This window comes from Anolis carolinensis, chromosome 2 (genome assembly GCF_035594765.1).
Source record: "Anolis carolinensis isolate JA03-04 chromosome 2, rAnoCar3.1.pri, whole genome shotgun sequence".
NCBI lineage: Eukaryota > Metazoa > Chordata > Lepidosauria > Squamata > Dactyloidae > Anolis > Anolis carolinensis.
The window spans coordinates 38,446,946-38,473,899 of NC_085842.1; positions in this window are offsets into that span (position 1 = coordinate 38,446,946).

Below are 26,954 nucleotides of genomic sequence, written 5' to 3' on the forward strand. Positions count from 1 at the left end.
AATTATTTCCCAATTTCTAAACAGAATGAAGAAACATGCCTGTGCAGTCTCTTAAAATGTATGAGAATAGGCCAATATGTGTGGACATATGACATGGAGAGAGTAAAATGGCAATGGTCTTGCTGAGAACTTTCTCTACCCTGATCAAACTTGATTCTGCTGGGAGATGGAACAAATGAAAAAATCAAACTGAATGATTTTTTGAAAGCTTACGTGAAGAATGTGGGTTTTACATTTTGAATCTTCTAGTATGCTATCATTATCCAATTGCAGTGATGCTTTGAATTACTTGAATTAGTTGTTTTTGTTGCTGCTGAATGTTTTCACTAATTTCATCAAATTTCCTGGTATTTTAGCTGCAATATTGTGGTACAGTCTGGTATGGAAGAAGGTCCATCATGAATTATCACACTGGGTGACATCAACCATAGTGATTCCTCTGGGTTCCACTCATGACCCAGATATCCCTGAGTAGTGGAAGGCCAAAAGAAATCTGATTCCAATCCTTGAAGAAGTGCTTCCATGTCAATGGTGTGGGAATCTGCTCTGAGCTTTAGTGCAAACTTTAAAGGAACTCTCCAAGGTACAGAACCAACTTTGCCAATAGGGTGCATGATCTTGGAGAGCTCCATCCAACTCCAGGTTACAAGTTGGAATGCATTCATCACCCTACTGACATGGAAACCACCAGTTGCCACCACTTAAATGGAAAGCTTAGAGCAGTGGTTCTCAACCTGGGGTCCCCAGAGGTTTTTGGCCTTCAACTCCCAGAAATCCTGACAGCTGGTAAACTGGCTGGGATTTCTGGGAGTTATAGGCAAAAAAAAAATATGACGACCCTAAGTTAAGAACCACTAGCTTAGAGAAATTGTGCTTAGATGTTTCTCAGAACAAACGACATCCATTCTAGACATCATAATCATGTGAGCAGCCATAACTCATTTGTAGAAATTCTGCAAACAGCCATCATAGTGTAGTAGTTTGAGTGTTGGACTAAGATTCTGGGAAACTAGGGTTCAAATCCTTGCTCAGACTTGGAAACTCACTGAGGAATCATCTGAGGAAATAGACTCATTTTATCCATGCATCTGAGGAAGAAGGCTCGTTGAGGAAATACACTGTCTATGAAAGCTTATATAACCAAGTTCTTTCTCTTAGGCTGTATCTACCACACTATAGACTTAATGCAGTTTAAACCATTTTAACTGCTATAACTCTAATGTTATGAATCTTGGGAGCCATAGTTTTACAAGATCTGGTGCCTCACCAAACCACAGATCCCAGGATTCCACAGAATTCAGCCATGACTATTAACAGCCTTAATTCTGCAGTGTAGCTTCACCCCCAGTTAGTCTCTAAGGTGCTAGAAGATCCCTTTGCATACTGATATTTCAGTTTAAAACAGCAATGTCTTTGAATCCAATTCTCATGCCACACTTTATTTGCTCTTTCTTTACGGATTAGCAGCAAACAAGGAACTAGAGAGTCGTGACATCCCAGTGCTGGCAAGAATAAAATATACACCTTTGAATATTAGCCCTTGGGTTTAATTTTCCATCTCAAAACTCATTGACAGAGTAAGTAAAGTTAACAAACATTTCAACACAGCTAACCTTTAGCGACAGTATGTAACCTTCATATTTTAAAAAAAAATCCCCAGTGTTTCCTTGTGTCTTTGGAATTGAAATACTGTAATATTACAAATGCAGACTGCTGTTTAAGATGTTTCTTTGTTTCATTTGACAGCTGCTGGCAGGGACGAGCTACAACAGCGGAGAACCAAGTTTCAAAGGAAGACTCTTCGTCTTTAAAAAAGAGAGAAACTTTGGCCAAGCAGGCACTCCCCCTTGTGGTAGAATCAGTCTCCGAATGGGCTTCTGACAACCAGGGCTGATAAAAATTGGAACCAAGGAGAGAGATAGCCTCAGTATCTAGCATGGAAATGAATCCTCACACAAGGAGATCTTTTGAATCCTCCCTCCTTAAAGTTCTGACAAGCTTAAGAATACATTCCACGTTTTGTTTGTACAAGAAGTAACCTTTCACTGTAATGTGCCTCCAGGCACAGTTATGGCATCTCAATATTTCATTGGTGTGAATTAATCTTTTACCACATCTTCTTCAAGTTCCCTCTTCCCAAATTCTTTTAATTTAGGAGCTGACACCTTTGATGGATGATGCCGCAGTTATCTTTTCACATTTGTCACTATGTCGTTTTTAAGTACCATTTCTACTCATGATTTCCCATTACATTTAAAAATAAAATAATCATACTTTGCAGATCTTTGATGAGGAGAAATTAACAGGGTCTCTTGTTGTTTTGTTTTGTTACATAGTTAAATACTCCTTCTAGCTTTGTTGTTAACCTTAAGGGACCCTTCCATCTATTTTGAAAAGAGATGGGTCTAGACAGGCATGGAAAAAACTTTTTTGCCTTGGCTGGGAGGGATGGACCAGGAGGGAGAAGGGCTGGGCACACGCTGGGTGGAGAGGGTCTGGGAAAGGATGTGGTCAGGAGGGGGCAGGGCAAGGACCGGGTCATCCTCAGGTTGTCCTCCCAGCATAAGGATGGGGCTGCTCGTCCCATCCTTATGCTGGGAGGAAAGGTTGGACACATGGCAACTTCCTCAATCCTCCTTTCCATCCTCCTCCCCCAATCCTCGGGCTGTCCTCTTGGCATTATGTTGAGAGGGGGATGAGACAGGCGGTGGCTGAATGTGCTTCGGAGGGCTCTCAGCTACTGCATGCCTTCCTTGAGCCATCCTCCCGACATAAGGATGGGGTAGCTCACACCATGCTTATGCCGGGAGGAGACTGGGGCACACGGTGGCTGAGAGCACTCCAGAGGGCTCTCAGTTGCTATGTGCCTTCTTCCCCCATCTTTTTGGCAAAAAGACACAGGGGGCCACCATGTCCTTATGTCAAGAGAACATGTAAAATGAGGAGGGCCTGAGGTAAGCGCCCAGGGGGTCGCATCCAGCCCCCAGGCTTTAGTTTGCCCGTGCCTGATATAGATAGAAGAAGAAAACCAAATTGGAATGATCTACAATGGTGTCACCTCACTGCACCTCCTCCTTCCAGATCATACCACAGTACTGCAATTAAAATACCAAAAAGTTTGACAAAAAGCACACAGCAACAACAAAAATAATAGTATTTGCTTGTTGCATGTGCAGATGAAATAATGTCATTCGGAATGTCATTGTAACCAGGTAATAATGACAGCTCTGTTCAGAGGGCATGTACATTAGAAGCTTCCGAAAATAAATTAGTAGTGAGTTTTATCCTTTAGATATATTGACATACCTGGATACTGGGCTTGTGAAAAATGTTTTTGTGGTTATATCCAACTATGGGGACATGTTTATAAAATGTAAGAAAGTTCAGCTGAAATGCTGGACAAAATTTTATAGATAGCCATTTGGATGTCACCCACTCTGATGGTGTCACCCCGTGAGATTTGCACCCCTAGTGACATTACTGCCTATAAACAATAGCCTATCGGGGATCAAATATCAGGGACTTTCAATGAAATGTTCCAGAGCAAAAAACCCTGTTCAAGGTTTGTTAGGTATTACCTCCCAGTAGGGCACTTGTTACCTTCTTGTTTGGTGTATGGCACCATGCACCCCTTGCACCTGTTCTTCAATCATTTAGAAAACTATCTAGAAGCACTACCAACTGTACTGACTGACAGACATTTGCACACCTCATTGTGAAAATCAACGGTGTAAATAATTTTGGAAGCTCTGTTTGGAAAGTTCTAATTAATTTCATCCTCATGTACTTTGGAAAGGCGTGATCCTTTTAGAGACCATAGCCTTTTGGAAAATCAGAAAATTCCATAGCCTTTTGGAAACGTGATCCTTTGGAGATTAATTGGCATTCACACTATTTGGAATGATCATAACACTTTTGTTAAGTATGATATTCCTGAGATGAGTTAAATACTCCTTAGTGGTAAATATCCACTAGTATTCATGCAAGGCTAATTAGGCTTCTCAGTTGTTAGACCTGGTTATCTCTCCAAACTGTTAGAAACAAAAATTTTATAATGCACAAAATCTATAGCAGATTTTTAGAAGTGTTATTTCAGTTGCCCAAAACATCTACTCTCCCATAAAATATATTTGGTTTGAAATCATGCTCTCAAAAGACCAAAAATAGGTAGTTTTCATTAACAGTAACATAGTTGATTTACTTACAGACTTCATGTATTCAGCATACAGTTACATTTCTTATTGGCTGAGAGTTTAAACAGTAAGTTCTCTAAAGCATTCTGTCCCAGTCCCTTCTTTGTTGCATACAGACTAACACTCTCTTCAGTCTAATAAATTACTGAACATTGACTCAATACAGACTGACTACACACTGCAGCATACTGACACTGACTTTACTTCTAAACTGCACTGCTTCTGATGCAAACCGGACTTCTAAAATAGAGTCTCAGTCTGAATAGTCCCAGATCTGGTCACACGGTCTGTAGTCTCTCCCAAATCTCAAAGAACATAGAGTTAAGGAGAAAACTGCATATAAAAATATTCATACAATATAGTAAGCAATCTGAATTATATACATAACAAATAACTAGTATAGGAGGCTTTTAGAAGGTTGCTATTTCCAACAATGTGTGTTGTGTTTTTAAGGGATTGTTACATTTTGTAGGCAACAAAGTGGGGAGGTAATAATGTTGAGTGGGTGGAACTTGGAAAGAGATAAATAAGAGTAAGAAGAGAAGGAGTGTGTGTGAGAGCGAGCAGACCAATGTTTTTGAGGCTTTTGATGTTGGAGATCAGTTTTAATTTCAGATACATGCAAATAAATTAGCCACCTTTTGAGAAAGTCCTTGGAATGTCTGTGAAACAGAACATCACAAATGTCACCAACATGTTTCTGGGCTTAGTACCCAAAGGGAGAAGCTGTTTGTTATCCACAGTGCTTCCTACCCTTCCCTAAACCACCTAATCAAAACTAAACAGATTGAGTTAATTATTGGGAACTGGTTATATCCCAAGGTAAAGAGCCCTGTTTTCATGCTATTTTATCTCATCCCCACTGGAGCTGGTTGACAGTCAAAGGCCTGTTTCAGCATGACAGGCTCTAACATTTGCCAAAGATTATCTCTCCTGTCATTACGGTGAGCAGAATGGTGTTCAGATACAGACACCCTGCACTTGTGGAGATGGGGAGGAGGGAGGGAGTAACTGTTACAAACACACAGCCTAGAGATAAGTGAAAATCTCTTCAAATGCTGCTTTGAAGGTATGCCAGGAGGCCGTGGGAGCTGTGCCCATTTGCCTCCTGGAGCAGTTATTATATCAGTATTAAGAAAACCTCTTCATACACTGACCAAACACTAAACAGAGCCATCATGAAGGGCTGTGAGTAATGCTGACATCTCGCACATCCTCGTAATCTGATCTTTTGTGTGTGTCTGATGATAATCCGTATCAGGATACATTTATTGCTTGATGCATTTATTGCCTTACCACCACTGTCTTCTCCACAATGCAATAAATAGTATTTTCAACTCATAGTGAATGATGAAACTTAGAGAAGCCCAATTTCTTGTGTTCTAAAGCACATGTGTCAAACACAAAACCCAAGGGCCAAATTTGTCCTGCCATGTCATTTTATGTGGCACTCCAGATGCTGGACTACAACTCCTGCATTCCTCATCATTAGACATCATGATTAGATCCAAAGGGAGTTGTGATACAGTATCATCTGGAAGGCTGCAGTTTGTTCTATTTAGTAAGGATAGTGGAGTTTGAATTAAGAGAAAAGGCTTGTGGATATGATGCCTTTTGACCTTTCTTCAACCTCAGAGCCAGAAGTACATTGGATTGCAATTACCTTTATCCCCTGTCCATATGGCAGTTAATACAAAATGATGGGAGTTGTCATTCAATAACATCTAGTAAGTGAGTAAAAATTAAAGAGTACAAAACACTATTTTTTTAAAAAAAATTGAATGTTAATTTTGAAATACAGTTTTAAAATCAAAGGCAAAAATGGAATAATACAGTTTGGAAACTCAAAGCGCATGGCAGACACCTGAATTGAATTGAAGGGAGTTCCACAACTGACTGCTACTACAGAGGGAGCCCTGTCTCATGTACTGAGAAACAATCCTTCCTAGGTAGTGGGACCCAAAACTTAGCCTCCGTTGAATATTTCATAATTTGGGGCAACCTCATTCAGGAAGTGTTTCTTTCAAAAATTATGTCAATTGATCCCAATACTAAAGGACATCATAATTTCTTATTTCTGATGTGGGACTTTTAAATTTTAGAATATTCTCCTAGAACCACCTTAAATGACAGCAGAATAGGAAGTCTAATGTGAAGCTTTACAAATGGGGACACAGTATCTGGTTTCACATGTAACCCAGAAACATAGTTTGGATTAACCATATTTAAGGTTTACATTTTTCTATAAATTATAATCAATTGAAAATGCCATAAATGACACATGCTTGGTTCAGTGGCAGATGGTGGCTTCCATGCCAACAGAGCAGTGGTTCTCAACCTTTGGCCCTCCAGGTGTTTTGAACCTCAACTCCCGGAAATCCTAGCCATCTTACCAGCTGTTAGGAATTGTGGGAGCGGAAGTCCAAAACACCTGGAGGACCAAAGGTTGGGAACTCCTTTCAGGGAGTTGCCCAAAGTACTGAAGTACAGTCTAAACCAGGGCTTCTAAAACCTTTTCCATTTGTGACCCTTTTCCGACGAATAAATTGTTGCATTAGGTATATAGGTATATAAAAAAGGTTTAAAAATCAAAAATGTACTGATAATAGCATATCAGCATTTACAAGGCTTGCTAAACTGGCTGATTTTCCTTTTTGAGGAGTACAACTAAGGCATTTTTTGTCAAGTCCATTGTAAATACTGTATGCTGTTGCTAATAGATTTGTGTAAATGGATGATGTTAAGAAACCCTTTTCTGTTGCCAAATTTTTCATGATCCCAACACTGAGCTAAGGAGACTCCATTTGGGGTCGGGACCCACAATTTAAGAAACAGTGGTCTATAATAAAACCCAGTGATGATTTATCAATCCACTGACATGGAAGCTACAAGATATTATGAATCTTGACTTTCTCATTTCCTAGCTTCTGAAATGTTAAGGGACTTCAGGGTTTCAGAGGCACTCTACAATAGCTATGAAGGAAAACAAAGAATTAAAATATTGGGCTCGGGCTGTGGCGCAGGCTGGAGACCAGCTGCAATGAATCACTGCAATGAATCACTCTGACCAGGAGGTCATAAGTTCGAGGCCCGCTCGGAGCCTATGTTTGTCTGTCTTTGTTCTATGTTAAAAGGCACTGAATGTTTGCCTATATGTGAATAATGTGATCCGCCCTGAGTCCCCTTCGGGGTGAGAAGGGCGGAATAGAAATGCTGTAAATAAATAAATAAATATTCCACCCTGTATATTCATATCTCTAAACAGGAAGGTTTTTAGTTGGTTCTTTTAAGAACCAGCTAAAAACCTTCCTGTTTAAACAGGAATTTAGCGAACAAAATTAATCAGGAATGACAGGAACTTCATACGTTATGGACTGGAGTAGAGTATAATATATGTCTCGATATGAACTTGAATTTATACTGTGATTGTTTTACTTAACTTGTTTACCTTATTATGCTTATATTATTGATGTACTCTGATTGTTGTTTATGTGATTTTAATATGTTGTAAGCCACTTATTATTATTATTGTTATTATTTACATTAAACTCAGTTTAAACAATGAAAAACAAATTAAACATTTTGAAAAGCAGGGTAAGCAATTTGGATGAAATCGATAGACACCAAAAGCTTTATTAAAACATCAAGTTCTAACTTGACACCAGAATTGTTGTGGCTTAGTCTGATGATGAAGGAAGATTTGGGGTTTTACAGTCTGAAAATGTTGTGCAGTTTGAGCAGCAGCAGCAAGAAGCTTTGAGTGTGCCACAGGCAGGGAGCCAAGATGAGATAGCAGAGGCTTCAGAGCAGTATGACCCAGTGGGGAGAGATTTCAGCCTTCTGGATGGGATGAGGGAAGTCAACAATTGCCAGGTGTTTCACTTTCAGATAGTGATAATGAGAGAGAGCAGCAATTAGACAGAGAGATGAGGTTACTCTTGAGAACCAGGTTTCCCCGGCATTCTCTCAGGATTTCTGCAAGGAAGGGGGGAGTTCAAGGGCAAAGGAATGTGTTCATGTCTTGCAAAAATGGGTAAATAGAGAAGATGCAGGAAGAGCATCTCAGATCAAGCAACTTTGCTTTCAGAGCAAGATCTTCTGCTTTGATCCTGTTTCAAGCCTCAAGTTCTAGTTCAGGTTTTGTCTATGAATTTTGGGAAAGTATTTTGCCTTCGTGTCCCTGTTCGTATCATGTACCTTGGATTTTGCCTTCATGTTCCTGTTTGCATCATGTACCTAGGATTTTTGCCTTGAAGATCATGTTCCTGTTTTAAGCCTTGACATCTAAGGATTTACTTACTGTTTTCTGGGACTTTGGATTCTATTTTGATTATTGCATTTGCTTGTTGTAGTTTTACCTTACCTTTTGCTACCTTTTATCAATAAACTGTTTATACCAAGTCTGTCTTAGTGGTGTGTGTTAAGAGCAAGGTGGACCTTCGTTGGGGTGCAACAGGATTGAATTAACATGTGTCCAATGAACCCATAAGGAGAGGCCACTCTACAATTAGCTCTATATAGCAGACTGTATGCATTATTTTAACTGTCATAGCAAAATGCTATGAAATCCTAGGACTTATAGTTTGGTGAGCCACCATCACTCTTTGGTAGAGAAGGCTAAAGATCTTGTAATGTATAACTCCCATAACTAATGCCAAATGGCATTAATTTTACATTGTAGTTCAGGCATGGACAAACTTCAGCCCTCCAGGTGTTTTCAAGTTCAACTCCTATAATTCCTAACAGCTGATAAACTATTAGGAATTGTGGGAGTTGACTTCCAAAACACCTGGAGGGAGGAAGTTTATTCATGCCTGGTGTAGATGCACCCTTGGTGGGTTCTCCCTCATGGCACACAGAAGACCTCATACCTTAAGCAGATGCATATAATCAAAAGCATTCCTTCAAGTAACAAGGTCCTAAGTCTTTCAGTTTTAGCCTTGAGTACTGGAATAGTGGAATACATGTTTGGAGGCAGCTTATCACATTTAGGTATACTTGATTAACCTGAATTAGATATAGCCCTCACGCTGCCAAGAGACCTTCCAAATGAGACTGGTACACAAGCACATTTAGTGTAAAACATTCCCTTTCACGTCCCTTCTTTTCTTCCCCCTTCATTTTATTTCTCCTGGCATTTTGATATAGCAACTGTTGTTAAATAAGTCCTTTTTTTCCTTCTTTTGGAAGGTTTGATGTAACGTATGCTCTCGGGATGGAATTATTTCATTTCATAAAATCCTTGTTATTTTAAGAGGATTTAGGAAACTAATACAGTGCACGTCAACAAAAAAGGCATCATGTGCTAACTGGGAGAAATTCACATTCATCTTGCAGCAGAGGGGAATGTATAAAATCCTGAATACACATTGCTTTCAATACATTAAAAAGGAGATCGTCTTCAAAAGCAAGACAGGCAAGTAAGTGGGCAAGGAAAGAATTTTGCCTCTCCATTTTCTACATCACATTGTGACACTGAGGTGTCAGAGGCTATGAGATATATAGTTTCCTTAAGGCAATGGTCGGAGTTATGCATAAAGAGTACTCAGAGTAGCGGTTGAATTTAACCCCATTTCATGGAATTGCACTAGTGCTTAAATGTATGATATACTTTTAAACCAGGAGTAGAAATTACGTGACTTCCAGGTCTCGTTGAACTCTGAATCCCAGCAGACTAGATTAGGATAGGCATTGAGGAAGAATGTCAGGAATTGTAGTCCAGCAACATCTGGACATCTACAAGATTCATGCCTTTGCCTTAAGACAGTGGTTCTCATTGCCAGATGTTTTGGCTTTCAACTCCCAGAAATCCTAACAGCTGGCAAACTGGCTGGTATTTCTGGGTTTTGTAGGCCAAAACAACTGGGGACCCACAGGTTGAGAACCACTTAAGAGGTGATGTAACCAATATGTCTCCATTTCTGAAGGAAGTCACTATGTATTTAAACATTAGTACAAAGGGATGTGACCATGACAAGGAAGTCAAGGGAATCTCCCAGTCGCAGATCACAACTATGCATTTTCCCGTTTTTTTCTTCTAGACCTTCACAAATCTAAGTAGGGCATGAACACATTAACATGCTCCCCAGTGGCTGGTGTTCAGATGCATGCTTTCTATGATCCAAAAAAACTTCACATATTTACCATGATTATGTTCTGAACTTTTTTTTATTAAAAAAAGGTTTTGTCTTCCTTTGCTTTACTTTTGGGATTTTTACTTTTAAAAAACTTTTTGGATTACACTTCTAAAAAACCCCCAAGGTAACATAGCCACAGGAGATACAGTCCAAAAATAATATTTGAAACTTTGTTTAAATTGGTTCAGTGGTGAAACCTTGTGTGAGCACAGCTGCCATTCTTTTATCTCAGCCATCCAGGTTTTTGTGATGAAAGTCGTCTTCTTCAGAGCTAGTTTGCCTTTGTCTTCCTCTCATCTTCTGCTTACAAACAAGCAAGTGCATTACCCGTCACCATTCCTGCTCCTTTCTCCTAGACCTTGCAATCTCCTAGACCTTCAGCACTAGCTGAAGTATCCATCACAGGATACCTTTCCTCCTTCCTTGGGTTAGTCTAGTCAGAATAGTTAAAAATTGTACTCACCTTGAAGGTGCCCTGATTCTGACACACAATGTAATGATGAATAGTTTTGAATGAATTTATTTGGAATTAATTAAAAAAAACAACTTGCTATTTATTCTGAGGCTTTACAGAAAATCCAAACTTTTAGACATGTGGCCATCTCTCCAGGTGGCATTGTTTTGGTGTGAGATTGGGAGATAGAACTAGTTGGTGGAAATGAATATTCCCACCAGGAAGTGGCTCTTTCCCAAGTTGAATTTTTCTTTTATTTTTTATTAAAGAAAGTTTGTATACATGGATGCTACTCATATATCAGTATAACATTGGCACACCTCTACTTAATAGAAAATACATTTATTCGCATCCGTGATGGGGGGTAAAAACAGAGCATCCATGGCTATGTGGTCAAAATTAATGCAAAGAATTAAAAATATGGAATGCCTCCAACAGGAAGGCGAATTTGGCATGGGAGAATGTGTGGGGCTCTCACCATGATGTCTGCGATGTGTGTGGCATTAATGGGATCGCTGCAAGGTTTATTATTATTATTATTATTATTATTATTATTATTATTATTATTATTTACACAACAAGATTAATACACAGTAAACAAGATCACTATGCAGGCTATTGTATTGGATCATACGTCAGACACTTCCCAAGTGTCTAGGACTATGTAATGCATCAGTGAATAATGCAGGCAGATCTAAGTAGGGTAGTCCTTTGCAGCTGACATCATCATCATCATCATCATCATCATCATCATTATTATTATTATAGAATCATAGAATCATAGAATCATAGAGTTGGAAGAGACCTCATGAGCCATCCAGTCCAACCCCCCGCTAAGAAGCAGGAAATCGCATTCAAAGCACCCCCGACAGATGGCCATCCAGCCTCTGCTTAATAGCCTCCAAAGAAGGAGCCTCCACCACACTCCAGGGCAGAGAGTTCCAGTGCTGAAGTTCTTCCTAATGTTCAGGTGGAATCTCCTTTCCTGTAGTTTGAAGCCATTGTTCCGCGTCCTAGTCTGCAGGGCAGCAGAAAACAAGCTTGCTCCCTCCTCCCTATGACTTCTCTTCACATATTTATACATGGCTATCATGTCTCCTGTGACGGCGCGAGTGGCGCCATCTATATGTTGGAACTATAAGTTTCAAGATTTGAATTGTTGTATCATGCCTGATTTTGCCCTTACCCTGTAAATGGAGTTGGATTGGTTATTTATATCTGTCAATCAATGTTGTTTGTACCTGTTATATTGCTCACTCAGCAAAACTGTTTGGCTCCACCTCTTCCTGGAGTAGGACTGTGTTTCCTCCTTTTCATTCCACTCTATCGGATGGACGTGAAAGAGAGGCTTGGCTCTGAAAGCCCTTCAAAAGTTACCTCTCAGCACCAATTCTGAGGTTCTTACCCTTGGGACTCACACTTCATGTTCAGGGCCAACCTGAACAACGTTGAGGAGTCTCAAGCGCCTTCACATCAGTCCTTTGGCAACAGAGGAAGACTCTTGTCTTCAGATATAGGTCATTGGACTGAGGCTGAGTTTGCTCCGGCATTCACAGCCAGAGAAAGAGGGATCTGGACAAGCTTCATGGACTTAAACAACCAAAGACTGTAATGTATGTTTTCTTTTACCCCCTTTGTGAACAATAAACCCAGTTTTTGAGTTAACTACAGTGTTTTGGTCCTTGGGAGTTCCAGTTTCCCTAAAGGAGGGCAAGAAGCAATCCCCTGGGGAAAGATGTCACGTCCATGCCTCTTTCACTAAGAGTACAGCCCCAGGCGCAACGGCACATCTCCCCTCAGTCTTCTCTTCTGCAGGCTAAACATGACCAGTTTTTTAAGCTGCTCCTCATAGGATTTATTCTCCAGACCCTTGATGATGATGATGATGATGATGATGATGATGATGATAATTTGTACCCCACGTTTCTCATCACATAGAGACCAAAAGCAGCTCAATAAGTCGCCAAACAGATTTGTTTTGTCTGTGTAAACAAGTTCCTTGTATATCTCTCCCCCTCCCCCCTCCAATTTTATCCACTCCTTCTTGACTTCTCTAATGACTCCATCAGATGGCTCCTAGGCTTCGCTTCTATGTTCCTAGACTCCAAGCAGCAGAAAGCAGGGGAAAGGCACAGTAAGCATGTGAGATGGCTGGCCATCCCAGAAGACAGGGAAAGAGGGAAGGGAACAGGGTAAGACGGCTCCCTCCGCTTTCTCTCATTTTCCCCTGCTTTGTCTGATACAGTCCTAAGAAGCATTTCCTTTGCAAGGTAAGTTTGATTCCCATATCCCTGTCCTTCCTATGTCATAAAATATTAAACTATATTACAGAGTTTAATAACAACTGACACTCGGGTGCCAGAGCTAAGAGGGAGCCATGAGGACAGTTCCATCTTGTCTTTTTACATCAGCTGAGGCCCCTCCCACCATCTCCAACTGACACTCGGGTGCCAGAGCTAAGAGAGAGCCATGAAGACAGTTCCATCTTGTCTTTTTACATCAGCTGAGGCCCCTCCCACCATCTCCAACTGACACTCGGGTGCCAGAGCTAAGAGAGAGCCATGAAGACAGTTCCATCTTGTCTTTTTACATCAGCTGAGGCCCCTCCCACCATCTCCAACTGACACTCGGGTGCCAGAGCTAAGAGAGAGCCATGAAGACAGTTCCATCTTGTCTTTTTACATCAGCTGAGGCCCCTCCCACCATCTCCAACTGACACTCGGGTGCCAGAGCTAAGAGGGAGCCATGAAGACAGTTCCATCTTGTCTTTTTACATCAGCTGAGGCCCCTCCCACCATCTCCAACTGACGCTCGGGTGCCAGAGCTAAGAGAGAGCCATGAAGACAGTTCCATCTTGTCTTTTTACATCAGCTGAGGCCCCTCCCACCATCTCCAACTGACGCTCGGGTGCCAGAGCTAAGAGAGAGCCATGAAGACAGTTCCATCTTGTCTTTTTACATCAGCTGAGGCCCCTCCCACCATCTCCAACTGACGCTCGGGTGCCAGAGCTAAGAGAGAGCCATGAAGACAGTTCCATCTTGTCTTTTTACATCAGCTGAGGCCCCTCCCACCATCTCCAACTGACGCTCGGGTGCCAGAGCTAAGAGAGAGCCATGAAGACAGTTCCATCTTGTCTTTTTACATCAGCTGAGGCCCCTCCCACCATCTCCAACTGACGCTCGGGTGCCAGAGCTAAGAGGGAGCCATGAGGACAGTTCCATCTTGTCTCTTTACATCAGCTAGAGGCCCCTATCCGCAATAACATGCTATGCTAGTTTTATATCTGGAGCAGAATGAAGAAGGTGGGGCCGGGAAGACATCTTTCCACCATGTCTCCTGTATCAATTTAATGATATAATGATATATAATAATATTATACTATACTAATATTATAATACATTGTATATACATGTAATATTAATAATAATATTATGATGTAATAAAATGTAATAATAATTAAAATTCACTATTATAATTGTATATTTATATTACATGCAATATTACTAATAATATTGCGATATAGTTGTATAATATAATATATTGTATGTATATATACTTGTAAGCCGCCCTGAGTCCCCTTCGGGGTGAGAAGGGCAGTATATAAATGTCGCAAATAAATAAATAAATAAATAAATAAATGTTTGTTTTGCTGATGTTCAGTACTTTAAATGTTTTTACCTGGTGTATGTCACTGGGAAGCCCCCGGTGGTGCAGCAGATTAAACTGCTGAGCTGCTGAACTTGCTGACAGAAAGGTTGGTGATTCGAATCAAGGGAGCAGGGTGAACTCTCGCTGTTAGCCCCAGCTTCTGTCAACCTAGCAGTTCGTAAACATGCACATTTGAGTAGATCAATAGGTACTGCTCTGGCAGGAAGGTAATGGCACTCCATGCAGTCATGCCGACCACATGACCTTGGAGGCATCTACGGACAATACTGGCTCTTTGGCTTAGAAATGGAGATGAGTACCAATCTCAAACTCAGACATGACTAGATTTAATGTCAGGGGAAAACCTTTACCTTTGCCTTTACGTCACCTCAGGGGCCTGGAGGGCTGAGGGTGATTTAAAAAGTATAAAATAAAATAAACTTGTAGCTTCTTCTGGCAGGTTTTTTTCTTCTTTAAAAGAAGGTGTAAAGATGGACTCGGCTAGTGATGGCTTATCCTCTATTCTTCTAGTGAGACTTCAAGTTGTTTACGACTTATGGTCACCCTAAAGTGAACTTATCACAAGGCAACATTTCTTTAGAGCAGGTTTGCCATTGTCTTCCTCTCATCCTCTGCTTACCAACAAGCAAGTTTGGAGAAGTTTGAGAAGAGTATATAATATCTGTATTAAACACAAACACATATATCAGCACAAAAACTTTTTTTTACAATACAACATATATTTAAGGATTAATACAGTTACACTACACACTGCCTTTATCTAAACTATATAAAAAACAATAAAAGGATAACAGATGAAAAAAGGGAGTAACTAGGGTTTGCTTCCAACCCCCTAGCTAAAAATATTCTTAATAGTATTATACCTCATACTATTGTCAAAGATTTTTTTCTTAACATCATGGTAATTTCTCTAAATCAGTTTTCCTTCCTGTATTTTTGTTTCTTGGGCCACTGAAAAGAAATAGGATGAAAAGGCTTGCTTTCTTTTGCTATTCTTTTGACTATTTGAAAACTGCCAACATATTCCCCACTAATACCGCCATCACCTTTAATATTCCAATTCTTAGGCATTTCTTCATATGACTGGCCATGTAGAACTTTTATCGGCTTTGTCGTTCTTCTGGGAAGCCTTTCCAGCTATCAGAATGTTTCTGGAATTTAATGCATTGCAAAGCAGAATACATTGCAGATGTGGAGCTCATGCATTTTATCTATTAACATATTTTAGTATTAAGAGCTCAAGAAAAGGCAATATATGCTTTTATTTTGCTCTTTTTGTATTGACTCTCATGCTTCCCTGAGGTTTTTTTCTTCTGACACATGAAGCTTTGAGATGAGGAATGTATATTCTCATAATGGACAATAGTGCTGTTGCTTTCCTCAATCTTGGTTAGCATAAACTGAAATTTAAATACCAGTTCCTGCCGTTTCCATTGTTGTGTGCCTTCAAGTAATTTCTGGTTTATGGTAATCCAAAGATGAAGCTATCATGAGGTTTTCTAAATGGAATTGGTTCAAAGAGCATTTGTCTTCACTTCCACTGATGCTGAAAGAGTGTGACTTGCCCATCCAATGGATCTCCCTAGCCAAGTGGGGTTCTGAACCAAGGGGTGCATGTATATGGTAGAATTAATGCAATTTGATATCACTTTAACTTACCAAGGCTGAAGGCTCCATGTTATGGAATCATGGGAATTGTAGTTTTACAAGGTCTCTAGCCTTCTTTGCCAGAGTCCTCATGCCTCCCCAAACTATAAATCACAGAAGACCATAATATTGAACCATGGCAAAGGGGTGTCAAACTACATTAATTGTACAGTACAGATGCAATCCTGTTCCTCTAGTATCCTAGTCCAACACTCAAACTATTACACCAGGCTGGCTCTCCAAATATTGATAGTACTTACCTCAAACGGGAAAATCTTACATACATAGGTAAAGGTTTTCCTCTGTCATTAAGTCTAGTCGTGTCCGACTCTGGGGGTGGTGCTCATCTCCATTTCTAGGCCGAAGAACTAGCATTGTCTGTAGACACCTCCAAGGTCATATGGAGCATGGAGCACCGTTACCTTCCCACCAGAGCGATACCTATTGATCTACTCATATTTGCAAGTTTTCAAACTGCTAGGTTGGCAGAAGCTGGAGCTAACAGCGGGAGCTCACTCCGCTCTCCAGATTTGGACCGCCAACCTTTCAGCAAGTTCAACAGCTCAGTGGTTTTACATAGCTCAGTGGTTTTACAACTAGAGTAGAGCTATTGAATTAATGGTACGTCAATCCTTAACAGACATTTGATTAATTCATTGGTTCTATGCTAGTTGAAGTTAGACATTCTAAAGAAATCTGTCTTGTGATATATCTCACCTATCGGAAATGCTACAACATGTTTTGAAAAGATCCAGCTACCACTATCTTTCAGGAGATATATTAATTGATTTGATTTATAGCATGCTTTATACTATCAACACAGAGTCTTTGTTAGCAGCTTTTCCAGGTGGGTGTGGTTCTTTCTCCATCTGGCAAACAGATGGGTTGAGAGGTGCTCTGCAAGCAAGTTTTGTTGAAGGGTGGTGTGTGTTAAGACTTTAAGCAAACAAAAAAAGCAGGCCTGATTAAAAGTTACTGTTGCCAGAGTGAAAACTGGAGAGGATCACTAATAGTTGTATAGAAAACAGAATTTCGAAGGTGTTATTGCTTTCCTGGCTGCAGTTCCTAAACCTTAAAAATAGCAAGCTTCTTGGCTCCTTTCACAGTATCATTTTTTGCAAGACAGAAATATGGGTGCCATGCTGGCCACTGACAAGAAAGTCACTCAGACTTTTGTTTTGGAATTCAAATTGTCCTTACTTAATGACTCAGTTCTACACTTAATAGTGGGTTTTTTATCATTGAACTCTTGTCTGATGTGCACTTTCCATTTTTTCAAGTCTTTCATCAACCCGCTCTTCCATAAAGCCTAGAACTCTTCTATTTGGCTGTCATGCTGCTAAGCTGCTTCATTTGCTCAAAATCCTTGTGTGCATCTGTTTTCCCTACTTGCTCGCACTGCCTCTTGGCAGTTCTTTTTGTCCAAGTTTGAGAATGAACATTCTTCAGAATCTTTCTAGTTAGACTCTAAAAGGAAGATAGGGAATTGTGTAGCTTTCCAGATGTGGTTGATCTGCAGTCATCAGCATTCTTCACCACTGCTGATGGTGGGACTTGAAGTCCAACATCTGGAGGGTAACATAATACCCTATCCCGCCTTTAAAGCATAGGGTGTTTCTGAACTGGAGAATTACATTAACATGCTTTGCATCTACAAACACAGAAATAGAATTCTAAAATCACAGAGCTGAAGACACCAAAAGGGTCTTCCAGTTGCATTGCAATGCAGAAATGTACAATCAAAATACTCCCAACAGATAGCCATCCAGCCTCTATTTAAAACCTCTGAAGAAAAAGAATGTACCACATGTAACATATTACACTGTTGAACAGTCCTTAACCTCAGAAAGTACTTCCTAATGTTTATGTGGACTCTCCTTTCCTGTAGTTTGAATCCATTGCTCTATGTACTAATCTCTTAAGCAGCAGGAAACAAACTTGTTCCATCTTCAACATGATGTCTTGTCAAATATTTAAACATAGCTATAATGTCACCTCTTAACCATCTCTTCTCCAAGCTAAACATATCCTAGCTCTCTAAGTTGCTCATCATAGATCATTAATACAAGAGCTCTCTCTCTCTCTCTCTCTCGGTTCTCTTGTTTTTGCCCAAGAGACCAGGATAAGCCAGAATTCCCAGTTGTGTGGAGGTTGTGTATCTTCTGATCACGATTGTATTCTCCTTGAAGACCTTCTCTATAAATACAATGACGTTCGGAGTGGAAAAGTGAGGACTGCTTCCATACTAATAGTAAAGTATCTTCAGCCAAAGCATCTGTTCAGTTTAAAGTGTGGGTCCATCAACTGAGCCAGAATCAAATGATACTTTATGTTCCTAGTGTGTTGAAACAAGCCCAGAAAACTCACAGCAACCCAATGATTCCGGCCATTAAAGCCTTCTACAACACATAACTTAAGTTAACCAGATTTTCACCCAATTGACCTGTAAATGGGAACTTTGAGTATTATAGGTTATTGGCAAATAGTTCAAACAGTTGCTTTATATACTAGTGGTTTTATTTTGTATTGTACTGTGTGTTTATTTTATGCGCTGTTTTAGGCACCTTGTTCCATATGTAAGCCATTCTGAGTCCTTCCGGGGAGATGGAGGCAGGGTTAAAAAAAAAGTTATTATTATATTATTTATTTATTTACTTGCCCTATTTATACCCCACCTTTCTCTACCCCAAAGGGGACTCAAGGCGGCTTACATATGGCAATTATTCAATGCCTTAAAACACGTACAAAACATTAAGCTTAAAAATAAATTAAATTAAAATTAATACATGTTAAACATTTAAAACATTACATTCAATATTAAAATCACGCCATCCAGAAATCGTAGTCCAAGGCCATTTCATAGTCATTGTACATATTCCAAATCTATTATTGCACTGCACTATTTTTCAAAGGCCTGTTCCCAGTAAGGTCTTTACTCTTCTTCTAAAGGCTAGGAGGGAGAGGGTTGATCAAATATCGCTAGGGAGGGAGTTCCACAACTGAGGAGCCACCACTGAGAAGGCCTTGTCTCTTATCCCCGCTTGTGAAGCAGGTGGGACCGAGAGCAGGGCCTCCTCAGATGATCTCAATCTCCAAAGTGGTTCATAGGAGAAGATATGTTCAGACAGGTAAGCTGAGCTAGAACCATTTAGGGCTTTATAGGCTAAACTCAGCACTTTGAATTGTGCTCAGTAGCACACTGGCAGTCAGTGGAGTTGGCACAACAGGGTAGTTGGGTGCTTCCTATACGCCACTCCGGTAAACAACCTGGCTGCTGCCCATTGGCTCAACTGAAGCTTCCAAACAGTCTTCAAAGGTAACTCCACGTATAGTGCATTGCAGTAATCTATATGGGACGACCTATTCACAACATTGGAGAAGAGGGAAAATGTAAATCTCCCAAATGTCTCCATAAGTATCACTGAAATATTATTTGATTTTGTATTAAAACTAGGAAACTATTCACATTGACTACATAGCAGAAACTAGAATATGCAATGGGTACCAACATTAGAGTTTATCTGTCAGGTATGCTTATTTTCCTGACATAATACTATGTCAAGGTTTTCACAATCAAGTGTGCTGGCTTTCTCAATTATCCAACCACTGCACCCAGGTCATAGCATCTAAAGGTGGAGCTTGTTTCCAAAAGTACCAAATCCAACTGAACCAATTTTATAGGAATTTGGAAAAAATGTGTTGATAATATACTTTTTTTTCTATAAGATGCAATTTTCCAAGCCCTGCACTGAAGTGATTTGATACATTTTGATCGTTTGGATCTGTACACAATGTTGTACTCTGAGCCAACTATGTGTTCATTTTTCTTTTCTTTTCTTTTTTCCTTTAGATCTGGTATTTTTTTGAAACAAACTCCACAATGTGAATAGTTGCTTTCTCAATTTTAGGACAATGTACTTTGCCCCCAAAATATTTAATAAGACTCTTTTTTGATCAAGCATTCAAAATCATTGCCCATTTTTAAAGGGAATTGTCTTAATACAAACCTGTCAGAAGTTGAGTTTTACTTTAAGCATTGCTAAGTTGTAATGATAATAATTCATCTTTTTCCTCTTCATTGCAAGCCAGTTCTTCATATCCATTAATAGGTCAACTTTAGACATTATTAATACTGTTAATATCTGTCTACTTCAATAAACTCTCTCATCTCGGAATTCCTTGCAACATTTTGCTGCCCCTTTCCACTTTCTTAGCTAATTCATACAAATGACAAATGTGAATCTCTGTTTCAGTTTTCTATCATTTCCCTTGTCTGATCAAATACATTAACAGACTTTCATTTCATTCCCGGGAGTGATATCCATATGCTGATGAAGGCAGCAGTAAAAGAAAAAATACCTGTTTAAACAGTGAAAATAAAAGATAAGTTATCACTTTTTCCTTTCCGTGGATTGCAAACCAAACAGAGAGAGGCGGCAAGTTTATTTTCTTCACCTTGATGTTGCCTACTGCATTTCATGGTCAATAATGTATTTCAGCAATTGCAACAGTGCGATCAAGCTATATTTTATTATGTCATATCTTAATTTTCAGTTCCACCTTATATACAGTTAGAAGCTATTATTTTAAGCACAGGGGAGAGAATTGGCTCGGCTCAGCAAGAGACTTTCTTTCCAGCTGCAAAGCATCAAAGTGGTAAACAGAACATGGCCTTTATACAGCTTTCTCTATTTGAACAGTTAAAGGGACTATTTGTACCTACCTCTTGTTGATAACAATGTGCCATAGGCAAGAGATACTCGAAAGGAAATAGCTAACTGCTTAATCTTGTTTGCTTCCCTTCACCAGACCTTTTTGTACATCTTTATGGCTCCTCAACCCAACCAAATTGTTAATCCGGAAAGAAAAATTACAACATCACGATAGATTTTCAATTTGATATTTGCCAATTAAATGATAATGATTGAACTATAGCTTCAAGGAAAACTGAATTACAGTATGTGTCTTCTGCTCTGAACCTTTTGTACTAGATATATGCATTTGAAACCCTTTCATATCAGAGCTTGGAGGTTATCTTTTGGATAACCAGTCCCAAAATACTCTATTGGTCATGCTGACTGGGGGATTTGGGGGACCGTGATCCAAAAAGAACCCAACCTGCTGAAAATGTTTCATAGATATTAAAGTGCCAGTGAAACGTTTGCTTCATGCAAATATGGGAAGTCCTAGTATCTCTATCACTCAGTCAACACTTGTGTGCCCTGTCCAGGATTCAGAATCGTCACCTGGATATACACTGCCATATAAAGCATCAGAATGCAGATTACTTGCATTTAACAGTTTAAACAGTGTTTAAACTCTGTATAGTTTAAGTGTAGTGTAGTGTAGACTCATATAATCCAGTTCAATGCAATTAATCTACATTCTAAAACTGGATTATATGGCAGTGTAGATGCACCCATAGTCTCATAGTACCCGGTTTAATAATTTAACCAGACACAGTGAAGACATCTGCCCTTGTACTTTGCTATTCTGATGCTGAATATGCATGCCCAGTGTGGAATATATATCACCACGGTAAAACAGTAGATGTGTCTGTTAATGAGACATGCTGCATTATCACAGGATGTCTATGCCCACACCACTGGAGAAATGATAATGTTTATCCGGCATTGCACCACCTGCCATCTGCTGGGAAGAAGCAGCCAGCAATGAAAAGACCAAGGCATTGACATCTCTGGCCCATCCCCTGTTCGGATATCAGCCAGCACGCCAATGCCTGAAATCAAGATCTACAGATACTCGCAGAAACACCTCAGCAAGTGAGAGTCCAAAAGTGGCAGGCTAAAACCCGGAACCTCAATCAGTGGCTGACGCCGAATGAGAGACTCCCTCCTGGGCACACAAAAGACTGGGCGACTTGGAAGCCATTGAACAAACTGCGCTCTGGCACCACAAGATGCAGAGCCAACATTAAGAAATGGGGTTACAACATGCGAGTGTGGAGAAAAGCAAAGCATAGACCACCTATAACAATGCAGCCTGAGCCCTGCCACATGCACAATGGAGGACCTTCTTACAGCAGCACCAGAGTCACTCCAAGTGGCCAGCTACTGGTTAAAGGACATTTAGTATAATGCCAAGTTTTGTTTAACTTTGTGTTTTCAAATACCTTACAACTTATACCCTCGATTCACTTCTGACACGATAGATAACCAGAAAAGACGGAGTACAAAACTAAGAGTGACGCCTACATAACAAAGGCTATATGTTATGTCTTATATAAAGTTATCATATGCAGACTCTGAAATATTATGAAGAATTAGGGAAGGGGATCATATCCATGTGATGGTAGAGGAGGAAGGTGGAAGAGCAAATACGTTAGAAGATTATTTCCTTGCTCCCCCCCCTTTTTCTTCTGCTTCCACCTTTTTTCAGGACAATAACTACCAGGATCTAGCTAGCATAACTAGTGAGCATGTTGGCTGAGGAAATTAGAGAGAAGTTTTGCATTCTGTAATCCAGTAAGTTGACTTTTCCAATCTCTGCTTGGCTACAACTCTGTACTAGAAAATACTGAGAAAATGGCACATTCCTAAAAATAACTGGATCAAAAATTATTATGAAATGAGAGAGAGGAATTGCTCCATAGAATTATGTATGCTTCTTGTAGTGGGTGGGAAACTTACAAGCCAGAAGGTGCAGATGAGTTGCAGGGAAGGAGCTAAAGTAGAGCTACCAGAAGTCCATGCAGGCTCAAGAAACTAGTTGAGCAGTTTAGTCAGTGCAAACAGAACAAAAGAGTGGTAGAAATAGCATGATTTCAAAGGTCTTATCCAGTTCTAAAAATATACAATACTAAACACTTTAAAGAAACCAGGAACAGGTGCCTGCTGAGGAACAAGATGGGAGATAAAAACACATAAGACATGGACACAGAGCTCAAACTCATGTCAAGGCATGGTCTAAGTCTGGAAGCTTTGCTTCTCAGTAGATTCTCCAATATCTAGAGGCTCTGGGATGATACTAAGGGCCCTTCTATACAGCTATATAACCCAGAATATCAAGGCAGAAAATCCCACAATATCTGCTTTGAACTGGGTTATCCGAGTCCACACTGCCATATATTTCAGTTCAAAGCAGAAAATGTGGGATTTTATTCAGCTGTGTGGAAGGGCCTTAGATGGAATAGTCATTAAGGCAGGAATGAATATGATGTGTCCCTTCAGACATTCTTGGACACTAAACTCTCATCAGAATGAGCCAGTAAAACTCCTCTCACTGCTCTCTCTCTCATTGCTCCATTGCTCCAGCTGGTGTCACCATGTTTGATATCACTAGGTGGTGGGGCTTCCCTCTTCCCTCTATAGTCATTGGTGTTATGGATCAGTGTAGATCCACCCCTAGACTCTGGAAAACCAGAGTTCATGTCTCTGCTTAGCCATGGAAACATAGGGCCCTTCCACACAGCCATATAAGTCTCAGCGGTGAGAAGGGCGGGATATAAATCCTTGCCATAAATAAATATAACCCAGAATATCAAGGCAGAAAATATCACAGTATCTGCTTTGAATTGGGATATCTGAGTCCACACTACCATATATCCCAGTTCAAAGCAGAAAATATGGGATTTTATTAGGTGACCTTACAGAAGTCACACTTGGCTCACTCGTTGACATCCTCTGAATAACTCTTGCCAAGAAAACCATGACAGGATTGACTCAGAGTTGACTTGAAGGCATGTAACAACACACTAGTTTTATAGAGACATATTTCATCAAAGATCATTTCAGAATGTCCTACTTTAAAAGATTTACTAATATTTTAACCCAAAACTTGTTTACTTAGACATTCAACCCAATTTAATTTGCATAAAAAGGAGTATATTTCCAAATAAGGATAGCCACACTGCCAGATATAAGAAAACCCAACATCACAGTCACAATACATTATTGAGATTATTGGTTTATAAAAGGGTTGGGCACAGTCTGAAGACTAGACGGTCATTTTCAGCTCCTTCCAGCCCTTGGCAGACCACACAAGTGCAATTATTTGGAAACAGAATTGATCATTCTGGGAAGAGGTTTTAATCATTTTTAATTATTTTATTGTAAACCGCTTTAGGTCCTATTGGGAAAAGGCCAGGATATGCATCAAACAAATAAAAAAGTCTGTTGTTGGAATGAAGCTGATTTTTAGCTCATTTTGGGTGAAGATGGACACGAAACAGTATGTGTGCCTTCAAATTGCCTGTCCACACTCTGAATTTCATAGAGTTTTTTTGGGCAAGTAATACTCAGAGGTGATATTTTTTCCCAGTTCCTCCTTCTGAAATTTGGCTTACACAACTGGTGTTTGTTGGCAGTCTTTCATCAGAGTTTTAACCAGAGATGACCTGCTTAACTTCCAATATGAGGTGGTATCTCGTGCTGTTTGGTTATTTAGGCTTCTTGGTTGTTTTATGTGTTCAAGTCATTTCCTATTTATGGCAGCCCTAAGATGAATCCATTGTGTTTTCTTGGTAAAATTAGTTCAGAGAAGGGTTTGCCTTCATCTTCCTTTAAGACTGAGTCAGTGCAACTCAACCAAGTTCACCCAATAGGCTTCTATGACTGAGCGGTAATTCGTTCCTTAATTTCCAGAACCATAATCCAATACTCAAACCACTACACCATACTAATTTGCTGAAACCAGAATAAAATGCTAAATGGAAAACTCCTTGGAGCAATTTTATTAATTTTAAAATAATTTTAACATTAATTTTGGGAAGAGGTCTAGAGCAGGCACAGGCAAACTAAGGCTCAGGGGTCAGATGCAGCCCTCTGGGTGCTTACTCCAGGCCCTCCTCATTTTCCCGGTCTTCTTGGCAGAACACGGCAGCCCACCACATTCTTATGCCAAAAAGATGGGGAAAGCACATAGTAGCTGAGAGCTCTCTGGAGCTCTCAGACACCCTGTGTCTTGACCTCCTCTCGGCATAAGGACTGTACGTGTGTCCCCATTTTTATGCTGGGAGGACAGCTCAAAGAAGGCACGCAGCAGCTGAGAGTCCCCCGGAGCTGCCTATCTCATCCTCCTCCTGGCATAATGCCAAGAGGACAGCCTGAGAAGGGGGGGGAATGGGGTGGGGGAGGATCGGGGCAGTTGCTGTGTGTCCCACCTTCCTCCTGGTATAAGGATAGGATGAGTAGCCCCATCCTTATGCTGGAAGGACAACTTGAGGATGACTGAGGCTCTGCTCTCCCTGCTCCTGGCCACACGCTCTCACAGACTCTTCACCTCTCAGGCCCGCCCAGCGTGTATCCAGCCCCCCTCCCACAATGTGGCCCTAAGAGAAAAATGTTTGCCCATGCCTCATCTAGAGGGTCTAGAGAAACGGTTCTCAAAGTGTGCTCTGCGGAGCCCTTGAGGCTCTGTGAACCTGAATGAGGGGCTCTGTGCTTCCTCCCTCATTCTCCTTCTCCCCTGCTACCGGTATGCCAGCCTCACCATTGCGCACGCGCCACAACCCTGCCTGCCTGCTTGCTTTTGCGTAAAGGATGGTTTCTCCGTGACCACCGGCTGGACCTAGCACAACCTTCTCTCTTTTTCTCAATTATTTCCATCATGGTGACGTCCCTACTCTGCCTCCCTCCTCCTTGTCCCCCTTCTCACTTTGCCTCCTTTTTCCTGTTCCACCCCCTTCCTTGCCACCAAAAGCCTATTTCCCTCCCATCGCTCAGAAGGTGCTTTGATTGTGTTTTTCCTGCCGGGCAGAAGGGGATTGGACTATATGGCCCCTGGGGTTTCTCCTGTCATCATCATCATCATCATCATTATAACATAAGCTGGATGGTCATCTGCTGGGGATTTTTGTGTTTTTTCTCTGTGGCAGAAGGGGGTTGGACTGAATGGTCCCTGGGGTTGCCGCCGCCGCCATCATCATCATCATTACAAAGGCTGGATAGCCATCTGTTAGGGGTGTTTTGATTGTGTTTTTCCTGCATGGCAGAAGGGGGTTGGACTGTATGGTCCCTGGGGTTGTTATTATTATTATTATTATTATTATTATTGTATGATACATCAAACAGAATAGATATGCTGGATTTCGTATTACAAAATCACAAGTCGAACACTTCCCAAGTGTCTAGGATTGTGTGATGTATTTTCAGATGATACGTGCAGACCCCAGTAGGGTGGCTTTTTGAAGCTGGCAGATTGTAATTTTGTCAATGCCTATTGTTTCTTATTATTATTGTTGTTGTTGTTGTTGTTGTTATTATTATTCGAAAGGCTGGATGGCCATCTGTTGGGGATATTTTGTGTCTTTCCTGCGTGGCAGAAGGGGGTTGGACTGTGTGGCCCCTGAGGTCTTCCACTGAAATACTGGTAAGTTTATGTAGGTTAAAATTGTTACTCATTTTAAATATTGCATTGTTCTTTTCTTTTCCTTTTTGTGCATTGTGTGAATAAGCTCATACAAACACTCCATCTATCTGCCACTAGCCTGGCCCATGCCTTATATATATGTGTGTATATACACACACACACACACACACATATATATATACATATACATATGCACACACACACATACACATTATAAATAATATAATATATAAACATTTATTGGGGCATCACAATAAACTTTTGCTTTAAAAAGGTCTCTGAAGCTGAAAAGGTTTGAGAACCCCTAGTTTAGAGGGTCCCAAACACTATATGGGATTCGCACTGGTTGAGTCACACTGTATCAGTCTTAAAGGAAGGCAAAATAGTAGTACTAGGAGCAAAAATAATACGTAATAGTCCAGTCATCCACAGAAGGATCCTTTTGAAGCACCCTGTAGTGGATGACTGGACGATTCAAGATACACATGTCCAAACCATCACTTGGTTAATATAGCCCTATAAATG